Genomic DNA, 11,493 nt, shown 5'->3' on the forward strand with positions numbered 1-11,493 from the left:
AAAAGGATAATTGAAACGCCGTAACATGGCATCTAGTTTCAAATGTATTGAAACAAGAAATCCAACAGTGAAAATTGTTCGGTATTTGGACGCACAATTCAAGAAATAAAATGTTAAAAAAATGAATGTATGAAAAAAAAAGAACTCCTATGTTGTGACAAGTGGCGCGCATGCAGTGCGTCATTTGTCAAACCAAAAAGGTGCGAACAAACCTATGGTTGGATGATTAGGAGGACAGTGGTATCTCCAGCCCACCAAGGTTCAAGTCCTTGACTTGACACTGGTGCACATATTTTTCTGAATTTGTTTGGCCTTCCGGTGATGTGCGTTCAGTGAGAGAAGATGTTCCCGTCAACTACGAAGGCATCCGTGGCAACTTCGCCAATCTCAAGATGATGTGTCGGCTTAGTCTGTCGGATGTGCTCATAGTGATAGAGTTGCGTCTGTACGTTCATAGGGGTGAGTGTATGTGCGTATGTATGAGCGTCTGTGTCTTTACTATGTTAAAAAAAGTTGGATGGGTGACCTTTGTAAGGGTACCCTTTTTAACTAGTGATTTCGGTGCAGAAGAAACAAAAGGAGTATTATTGTTTATTGGGTTTTAGTTGACTACTCTACCTACTCAAAGTTGTAGGCCTAGCAATGCCACACTTTGCCATACAATGTTGTCAAGCTTACTTAAGGTTAGTTCTTTAAAATGAGAGCCGCAAGTTGGCAAGCCTAAGAGAACCTTACCACACTTTTTGAGTGTATATGATATGGAACCCCTAGTGTGGCCGAACACCCACCTAAGTTAGTCAGACTTGCCTAACCTTAGATATAGCAACCTTAGTCTTAAACCAAACAGCCATGTTGTCTCCTCCATGACTACCGGCTTGCCGCCTCTTCCTTCCTCCGTGGCGTGTTGATTCTTCATCCCAACCGACGTTGTCCGGAGGCGACAGAGGGGGACGCGTGCAAGCGATTGGAGAGGAGATGGAGGCTAGTCACAGAGTAAGAGGGAAGACGCGGTGGTGGCCACCCTGGCCGTGGTAAAAGAGGTTACCGTATGACGGCAACTGAGATACTTTCTCTGTAATTTAATATAAAACGTTTTCTAACACTATCAAAAAGCATTTTATACTAAGTTGAGGTAGTATATGTTTATTTCACTCCCACACATAGCTAGCTGCCACCTAATAACTTGAATAGTACTACATGCCAAGAACAATTAGTTGAGTGTAGCAGATTTCGGCGTTGGGTTGAGCTAATCTACTACTACCTTCCTTCATAAATATAATATGTTTTAGCATTTTTCTGATTCGCACATATCTAGACCCATTTTAATGTGTATGTTTAGTTATGACCCACTTCAATCCATATATAAAATTATCTAAAACATCTTATACTCCCTCTGTTCCGTTTTATAAGCCGTTTTAGAGAATTCAGTACAAAATTTCGCAGTTCAAACAATTTCCGCACTTTCCAAAAGTACCCCTGGTCGGAGAGGGCTCTCCCGCGCATGTTCCCCACTCTCTCGCGCACGTTCACTTTCCCCGCCCTCCTTTTTTGCAGAACTTCTGCTGGTGAGCTGGATCTGGGGGCGGCGCCCGACGAGCCAGCGACCCAAAACGAGGACAAACTGGGCCAAGCTACGCCGGTGATCTGCTGGAGACCTGAAGCTTGATCTGCTGCTGCCAATCTGTGCGCGGGCGAGCAGCTGCGATCTACTGGAGGCCCGCCATGCCTCTCTAACCCGGCGGCGACCGATTCCAATTTCAGTGAGTATCGCTTGCCTATGTATTTTGGATAGGGGATAAACATGTCATTTTGCTGGTTTTTTGGAGGTTGTCGGAAAAAGCCAAATCGACTTATATTAGTGAGTACTACGAGGTACGTACAAAGTACCCACACAATAAACAGAAACAGCTCCCCGTAACCTGCTGCTAGCACCTTAGCTAGCCTCCATTTGACTTTGCCCATTGAGGATGATTACGCCATGTCTGGGACATACATTAGCGAAGATAGCATTCAGTCTTGTTCAAGTTTCTGCAGAAATGACGGACAGTTGCTGCGTGTTCGTTGGTTAAGTCAAGTAACTTTGTTAACTTGATGACCAAACTCGTCTATGCAGCCGACCTCATCAGCTCTTGTCACACTCGAAAACGACCAACCATGGTTTTCAAATTTGACTTGAAGGCCTTTGATTCTGTTGCCTGGCCCGCCCTAGACAAAATCTTGACTGTTCGCGGCTTCTCCCAAACTTTTCGTAGCTAGATCCAAAATATATATCCTCCACACGGACAAAACTGCCATCCTCCTAAATGGCATACCAGGCCACTGGATACAATGCAAGAATAGCCTGCGATAGGGCGACCCGGCCTCCCCTACCTCTTCCTCATCGTCGCCGATCTGCTTCTACAGCTCATCCTTCAAAACTCCGAGCCTGCTCTTCACCTCCCCATCTTTTCCCACCTGCCCCCCACCATTCTCCAATACGCCGACGATACGCTTATCATCGCAGCCGCCTCTCCCATCGCCGCCGCAGCCCTCAAAGCAATCTTAAATAACTTTGCTCAAGCTACCGGCCTCACAATCAACTTCTCCAAAACCACCCTGGCTACCCTGCACACAGATGAAACCTTAGCTGCTGCCACTGCTCTCGCCATGGATTGCACACGCGCCCCTTTCCCTCAAACTTACCTTGGCCTCCACCTTGCCCCAACCAAGCCCCCCTCCAATGCCTTCGCTCCGTTGATAGAACGATCTCGCAAATTACTAACTGGCTGGCGTGCCAAACTTCTGGACAGAGTCGATCGGCTCATTCTCATCTCCGCGGTCCTAGACTCCCTCCTTACCTACTTTATGTCCGTTTTCCGAATCCCAAAGAAAACCCTCAAAATCATTGACTCACTGAGGAGGTCCTTTTTCTGGGCCGGGGAAGATGCTTGCTCGGGTGCTCAATGCATGTTTGCGTGGAAAAACATTTGTTCACCAAAAAAAATTCGGTAGTTTAGGGATCAAAAACCTGCATGTGCAAAATAATTGCCTCCTAATGAAGTTTGCTGCCAAAGCCCTCTTCTCCGCACAGGCACCTTGGCTAGATTGGCTAGATCTCCAACACCCCAACGCCTTAGTCTCCTCGCCCCCCCAAACCTCTTTCTTGTGCCGCACGATTTCTCAACAAATCCCAACCCTCCAGACAATTTCCTTTGTGCTAACAAACAGTGGAACGCACACGTACTTCTGGTTGGATACCAGGATCACCCCAAAACCCCTAGCTACCACCTTCCCGCACCTCTTCTCACACTCCAACCTACAGCTGGTAAAAGTGGCTAACATTTTGCGTTTCGGTATCGAAGATAACCTCCGTAATCGTCTCTCTCTTACAGCAGAACAAGAGCTTGTTTCGCTTTTGGCTATTTTGCAGGACTTCGCGCCTTCGGCAGAGGAAGATCAAAGGTTCCTACTCAGGGGTCAAGACTTCTCTTCCACCAAGCAAGCATACGGCACCCTCATGACCAGGGCATACTTGGACCTCATTGCCCCCCCCCCCCCCCCCCCCCGCGCTCATTTGGGACACCAAGGCTCCTCGCAAAATAAAGATTTTTGCCTGGCTTCTCTTCAAAGACCGCCTCAACACTAGAGTGAATCTTGCCCACAAGCATATAATCTCATCTGATTTATGCCCCCGTTGTGCTACGTTACCTGAAGACTCCATACATCTCTTCATCACATGTCCTCTTGCCAAAAGGATATGGCAACTTGTAGGGTTCCCGCCCTCAGCTGACGATATCAATGAGCTCTGGGACACCTCGCTGCCTCAACACCTCCCCAAGAATGCATGGTCCTTCATCCTCCTCGCACTTCTATGGAAGATTTGGGCAGCACCTAATGACATGCTGTTTAGGAATATTGATCAATGTTCTGTAATAACCCTTAGGAACCTTATCTCTGACCTAGACCTTTGGTCACACCGCCTTACCGAAACATGTGACAAAGAGGACGTCTTCTCGTGGCGTTCCTACCTCTCTGCACGTTGCACCGTGGCTCTGTAATTCTGTACCTGCTGCTTTTGCAGCCGTTTGAGCAATATATTTAGGTGGGGGAACTCCCCCCCCCCCCCTGGTGATTCTAAAAAAAACAAGTTCACAGGCAGACACTAGTAACTGGAAATAGAAAAGAACAACACGGAAAAATAGCGAGCCAGCTATACTGCGATAGTGGCAAAGACTAAAGAAATGAAGGAATTTCAATTGAATCCAAACAAATCCATGAAGGATTTGATTAATTTGCCTAATTTCATTCTCTCTCTATCAACTAATTCTGAAACCAAGACCAAGAATTTGAATGGCCTAAACAAAAGCTTAAATTCTGGTCTATATCAACATTATACCAGACAGAACCACAAAAGGTGGAGAAGAAAATAAAGGTGACAAACTGAAGGAATTGTGTTGTTGAACTTTCCTTGTGCACGGTGCCAATCGAGCTCACCTTCACAGATCGAAATGCAAGGAGGAACGTTCTTCTGTCTGGGAGGATGATGACGGCGATGATGCAGCTGCTGAGGACTCCACTCCAGCTGCACCGACATTGGCATCGTGGGTTAACTCGCCACCTTAGGGCTGTGGGGCGTTGAGGTTGACTCCGAACAGCCACACCCGCTTCCGGGCCGCCCTCGACGGGCTGTCTAAATTTGCAACAAATCATGGACTACGGCCCGGCACTTCCAGTCTATGAAGAGGCGGTCCCGCGTGGCCTCGGTGGTGCCCCGGCCGAAGGAAACGGTGTCCCCAGCATTGAGTTTCTTCTCCATGACAAAGCGGCTCCACCCCTGGGTTATGACGTAGCTCTGGCTGCTGTTCCAGTAGGAGTAGCGGAACCACCAGAGCTTGCCCCCACGGTCCTCTAAGCTGAGCAGGATGCCCTTCTCGTTCGCCGCCGCATCCAGCGGCGGCAAGTACTTCTCTGCGAAGTGCTTCGGCACCACCAGCCGGTTCAGCTTCCCAACGTCGCTCGGCGTTACCACCTTGTCGAACATGTGTTCCTGCCCCTCATCACTGCGGCTTGGTGTAATTTCTGGAAAAATAATGCCAGGTTAAGACATCTTCTTTGGTGCAGTAACTTCAAAGGCAAAACTTCTCTATTAGCACAAGTTGATTACAGATATGAGAGATATACCTGCATCATCCAGCCTCGAAGAAGACTCCACAGGTTGGCAGATAGAAAAAGCTGGAGAGTCAAAAAATTGGGGGACAGACATACGCAGACCATCCAGACTGGAAGAAGACTCTAGCGACGTTGCAATTCTGATTTAAACAACAATTTAGCTTCGTTAGAACATGGAGGATTAAATCAGGTTAATTGAGGAATCGAAGCCAAAGTAAAGGAGGGCTTATTTCCTTGTTTTTACAAGGAACATTGTTACCTTTTATCAGCTGGTATCTCTAATCTCTTGGCGTATTCATCCTTCAGAGTGTCATCCGGTTGTTGTTTCCGTTTTCTGCTTCCGTCAACATTGGAACTACAACCCACCAACTGCATGTTGATTGTGGGATTGCTTGGATGATTACTGATGAAGGTCCTCGAGGCATACTCTAGATCAGAAACGGCACCCTCAAATTGGGCAGAGATCTCTTTAATTCCTGGCATATGCTCGATGCTAATTACTGCAGTACCATGTTCATGTCATACTTTGTGTCGTAGTTGGCCCGAAGTAAAAAAGAGAGGTTGGTCCATTGGTGGGATGGCATTGAAAACTAGCTTGAGCTTCAAGAGATTAGGCAGTGCATCCGCCTCAAATTTTAGCCATGGGATACCAGTCGTGCACCTCAACTTGAAGTACTTCAGAACTGAGAACCCAACAGCCTTGTTAAAGATGATCTTGTGAATGGGCGCCGTCTCCACATACAGTGACAAAGTCGTCAGGGCATGCAATCCACCGAGAATATCAACACAAATCATCTTCAGTTCCCTCACTGGAATCTTCAAAATGCATAGGTTGCCGTGTTTCTCAACCCACGGAGGAATTTGTGAGAATATGCAGCAGTTGTGCAGTGAGAACTCAAATCTCTGGAGAAGGGGGGGAGGAGCCATGCGAAACAATGGAATGATTGCTTTTGAAGCACCATAGCCAATACTATGATCCACAATATTTTTAACTGAAGAACCATGAGCCACTACTATAGTTTTCAGGTTGCCATGTCCTCCGATTAATGAACCCAGAACTTCCATGCTTATCTCCAGATGATTGTAAAAAGGTAATGTAGGAAAAAATGTGAGATGAAGATCCTGCAGGTAGTTCAGCTTGCCAAGGCTCCACTCATGGATAACAGAGTCACTCGTGCTGCCAATCCAATCCAGCAGGTTTGTGTCAACAGGAAGAATCAGGTGCAACAAGTGTGGGAGATGTATAATATCCCATGGAATAGCAGTGACTCTTGTTGCATTCCGAATATCCAGTGTTTCCAAACATTTCAGGCCTTGCATACGATTCGGTAGTCTTATGCAGACATCACTTGCAATCTTCAAATATCTCAGCTGAAACAGTTCTGAAATACCAGTGAGGTCTATGGGGTCGGGGTCACCACAATAACCAAATAGTTGAAGGTCCAGAAGACGGAGAACCTTGAATTCTCTAATACAAGGCATGCACTCAAATAATCCAGAAAATCTAAGTGACCGAACTTGTGACTTTGTGATGTTTGCTGGTATCTTGGCATACTTTGCATCACCAAAGACGAGAGATAGTCGACGAACCTTATGAGAAAGTGCTATATTCTTCCGATTGCAATCTACTACCAAAATGAAATTCTCTTCTGCAGATTTGTGTGCAATAAGATCACGTACTACTTCATGAACAGTACAGGACAACACCTTATTGTTGTAGTTGATATATGAAGGTTGGATGAATCTTCTCTCAATGAGTGCATCGAAATAGAGTCCTGCGACTTTCTCTATCATTTCTTGATCTTGCTCTTTCCCTTTTCTTGTAGCAATAAACCCTTCAGCCACCCATTGCTTCACCAGATCATGCTTCCAGATTATGGAGGCCTCTGGATAGATATGCAGATATAGCAAACATGTCTTCAGATAATGTGGAAGATTATTGTAGCTGAGGTTCAATACTTGTTTCGTTCTTTCTGAAGTAGAATTTGACCACAAATAGGACCTCAGCGTATCACGTGTGTATGCCAGAAAATCCATTGATACTTCTGTATCCTGGTTTGCCAAATGACTAGCTATGTTGATTGTTGCTAGCGGCAAACCACCGCATATATCAACAATTTCTTTTGAAACTTGTTTGAATTCTTCAGGACAGTCACTTTCAGAGCCAAAAAGTTTATCAAAAAATAACTTTCTTGAGTGATCACCGTCGAGAGGTTTCATCTCGAAAACATGCTCTGAGTGATCACAGCAACATGTTAATGCAACATCGTCAATCTGTGTAGTTATTATTATTCTGCTACCACAGTTTCCTTTCGGGAAAGCATATTTAATAATATCCCATACTGATGCATCCCACAAATCATCAATAACAATTAGATACCTGCATGCCAAGGATTCAGGGACATCAATAACAAAGCATTTTGTCCCAAGCAAGTTGGGCTAATGAAACCCAACAGAAACCTATGATAACCCATAAACTAAAATAAATAGCATAAGGAAACTGGGCCAATAGTACCTTTTATCTTGCAGATGTTTGCTGATGTTAATATCGCTGATGTCAAGATCATTACAATTGGCGGGCCGTGGCTGCTTCTTCTGGTGGAATTGCAAGAATAAGTCACGGAAAAGTCTCTTCATATCAGGATTTTTGGACACTTGAATGAAAGCTCTGCATTCGAATTGCATCCTAATTCTGTCGTACAAAACATTGGCAAGTGTAGTTTTACCCAGACACCCAGATCCAAGAACAGATACCACCTTGAGCTGCTGCTGATCGGCCGCATCATTGGCAGCCAGTGAGTTGATAAACTCATTCGTCCGGCCATCAATTACAATGTGTGCAGCTTCTTCATACGGCATTGGAAGCATACTGCTAGTGGACAAGAATCTACGCCTCAAGGTGCTGCAACACTGAAGCCTATACCTGCCGTACCGTTCAATAGCCTCCTGGACATAGATCCTGAATTCCGATATTGTTTTTGCAATCTTGGGCTTACTAGGAAGACGAGGGACATTAACATGAATGATTTTACTGGTCTTGATACCATGTTCTGACACTTGCGCGCTGAATACAATCTGTTTGTACCACTTGAGCCTCTTCTTTATCATCATCCTCTTCTTCTTCCTCCTCCTCATCTTCTTCTTCTTTTTGATGAAACGGACAGGTGGAACAAATAATAAGCTGTCAATGTAATCCTCCATATCGTAAGACAGGTCATGCGCCTCACTCATCCAGCAATTGGCCATCGGTGGAGGGTCCTCCACCTCTGTGAGTTCATCAAGGTAGGAACTTATCTCTTCAACATCATGTTTGAGAAGGTGAACCCAATCCTTGATCCTCTTGGGCAAGCTACTGTATTCCTGAGCGGAAGCTAGCAGCATGTCGAGCTTCTTGACAAGCGGTCTCATGGCGCCCAACGAAGCACTCACCGAGCCATCTACTTAATCAAGCACACATAAGATGGAGGCGAAAGAAAATAAGAGAAATTAAGTGAAATCAAGCTAGGGAGATAGATCAAGTGCACTTACCAGACAACATCGAGATATCAGATGATGTGAGTAAGCAAGATTCTTCAAGGACCGTGCTGTTTCCAACTCGTTGTTGAGCAACAGGATCTGAAATTGAAACCGGGAAAACATGCATGCTTAGTTAGTAATTAAGAGCACTAGCCACGGCCGGAGGAGATAGAGTTTTTGCGGGCGCACTCACATGTGGCTGTAGTTGGATCGAAAATGAATGCACTGTGCATCAACGATTTCCACTTCCTCAGGTCCGGCTCCTCATCCTCATCTTCATCCTCATCTGTGAGATCTATCCTTATCCTCATCTGTGATTTCCGCTTCCTCAGGTCCGGCACCAACAATTTCTGCCGCCCCCAACAATCTCTCTTCCTACCCCCCCCCCCCCCCCCTCTCTATGTACATAGATTTATTTATTTTTCTTTCTCTATCTCTCAACTGTGCTTAAAAAATCAAAGACTAGTTTTAATATAGTTTATGCATGGTTTGTTCTGATCAATGCACCAAGTTCCCGTGGCTTTGCATTCAATGCTCGAGGCAGATGAGATCCGGCATCTTTTCAGATCGACAATTCCAAAAATAAGCACAACCTAACATGGCAACTGTCTTGATAGGACTACGTAGTTGAGAAAAGACATTCTCCCATGCATGGTATATACCGTGAATGTATTAGCCACTCACTATCTTTAAGATTCGGATCCATGCATGCATGTTCTCATTGTACTGCTTAGTTTACCTCAATTTATGACCCCTTATTCTATCAATCTATCTCGTGTCAGTCACTTTTTCTCCATGTGCAGACAAGATTTTTCTATAGTTACCTGCAAGGCTGCAATATCTCTCCTCTCACCCACGAAGTAAAGACCAGCAGTACTACACTTACTCATGTTTTTACATATGATTCTGTTTAAATTTATTTTATCTTGGAAGCATCAGTTTGATTTGCGATACATTTGCATATTTGTGATTGTGAAGAGAACTTTAAAATAAGAGCACTCTTGAATATTTTGACAAGTTTTAAAATCGAATCTGAAACGTGGGGAGACCTTACGAAACTGTAGAAAACTATGTACCAAGTTTTTGCCAAGTTTCATCAAGTTTTCTATAGATCAGTTTGATGCGCACTGAAACCCAATGTATTATATTATGGTACATATATCCGTTTTCTATAGATCAGTTTACAATATTATTTTTTGACCAACCAATTTACAATAGTATATCATTGGTACAGAAACATTTGTCTAAATAGAATAAAAACAAACTTTTCTTTCAGAAGATATCAAGCATCTAAACAGTTACATAGAAAGAGAAAATATATTTATGGGATAGAGTTGCAAGAAGAGGGGGAGGCATCCAAAGGACAGGATATTATTTATTTACAAAAAGGCTGACACACAAACTGACCATCTGATAGAAGTGATACGTGCAGCAGGTGATTAGTACATTATGATTTCTTTCCCACCATGAAATAAGCGGCAGAACAATGCACTGTATATACCGTGCATGGTAGAAAATGTACTCTCCTACGTAGTTATGTACTACTGCTATGTATCCAACCAAGATGAGTATTGCTCTCAATCTCTGCATGTCAATGCACACAAGACACAGCTAACCAAACCTATACAGAAAAAATCGGTCAGATTAAGCAAAGAAAGCAACTTGACATTATAATATCACGTTAATAATTATGGACGAATATGTTATTCCAAACAATTTTTTGTGTCAGTTAGGTGAAGACTAAGCCGTGCTTGCATAGTTAAGCATCCGACTGGTGGGTACTGACACCTAATTAAAATACACAACAAAAATAAATTGAGAAAGATGCTTGAACTGACATCATGTTCCCTCCCTCCTCCATGCATGGTTTGATCTTATCAATGCACCTAGTTCCTGCAGCTTTGCACTCACTGCTCGAGGCAGATTCCAAAAACAAGCAGAACCTAACATCGATGGCACCTCCTGTCTTTCTTCTTTGTTTCTTTAGAAAAATTTTCTTCTCCACTTTATTCTGGATCTCTACTATATATGTGTTTGTCTCAATGTTTAATGCAATGTTTGTTTAGAACATTTTTTACTGGGAGTTTTAATCGATTCTTTGCGATGTATCAAAGTGATACCACCATGTTACTTACCATGCATGAGTGTCTTGAGGGCACTCCCTATGCTTGTTTCTAGCATGGATTCATAGGTAAAATGCTGATGCGCCACATAAATTAAAGAGGAGAGGAGGGTTGTATCTTTGTGGATTTGCCTTGATCCGAAGTGGCTTTCTCTCCCTATGTTGCTCTTCTTTCCTTCTCTCCACGACTAGGCCACAATGTTGACATGCAAACATGATCCCCAAACTAATTAAATGCAACACACTTAGATACAACATGTAAGAAACAATGCATTGGGGTGTCTCTAATTTTCTTCCACCACCTAGGATAAGGCAATAAGAGCCAATGCATTAAGAGTGCCCTAATAGGAGTATGTAACTATGTACTACTACTATTATGCATAAGAGTCTTGTTCTAATTCTCTGCATGTCAATGCACACAACTTATTACAAAAACCAAACCATATAGGACAAAATCGATCAGTTTAAGCAAAGTATGTAACCTGGCATTATAATATCACGTGAATAACTAAGGAAAACTCAGAACTTTATGGATGAATATGCTATTCCAAACAATTATTTGTGTGAGTTAGGTGAAGACTAACCGTGCTTGCATGTTGAGCATCCCACGGGTGGTACTAACACCAAATTAAAATACATAACAAAAACAAATTGAGAAAGATGCTTGAACTGGCATCATGTCCCCATACAATAAATTAGAAACAGCT

At 43.8% G+C, this 11,493-nt stretch overlaps 1 pseudogene across 1 annotated transcript; it reads right to left on the reverse strand.

Annotated features, from left to right (window-relative positions):
* Window positions 1-4,235: 4,235 nt before the first annotated feature.
* Window positions 4,236-8,580, reverse strand: LOC125524697 (disease resistance protein RGA5-like; annotated as a pseudogene). Its single transcript, XR_015612340.1, has 4 exons — window positions 7,664-8,580; window positions 5,408-7,528; window positions 5,161-5,288; window positions 4,236-5,058 (listed from the first exon to the last, which is right to left on the reverse strand). The product of XR_015612340.1 is annotated as a disease resistance protein RGA5-like (transcript).
* Between the last annotated feature and the right edge of the window lie 2,913 nt (window positions 8,581-11,493).

The sequence above is a fragment of the Triticum urartu genome, chromosome 7A (genome assembly GCF_056163025.1).
Source record: "Triticum urartu cultivar PI428250 chromosome 7A, HENAU_Tu73, whole genome shotgun sequence".
NCBI classification, from domain to species: domain Eukaryota; kingdom Viridiplantae; phylum Streptophyta; class Magnoliopsida; order Poales; family Poaceae; genus Triticum; species Triticum urartu.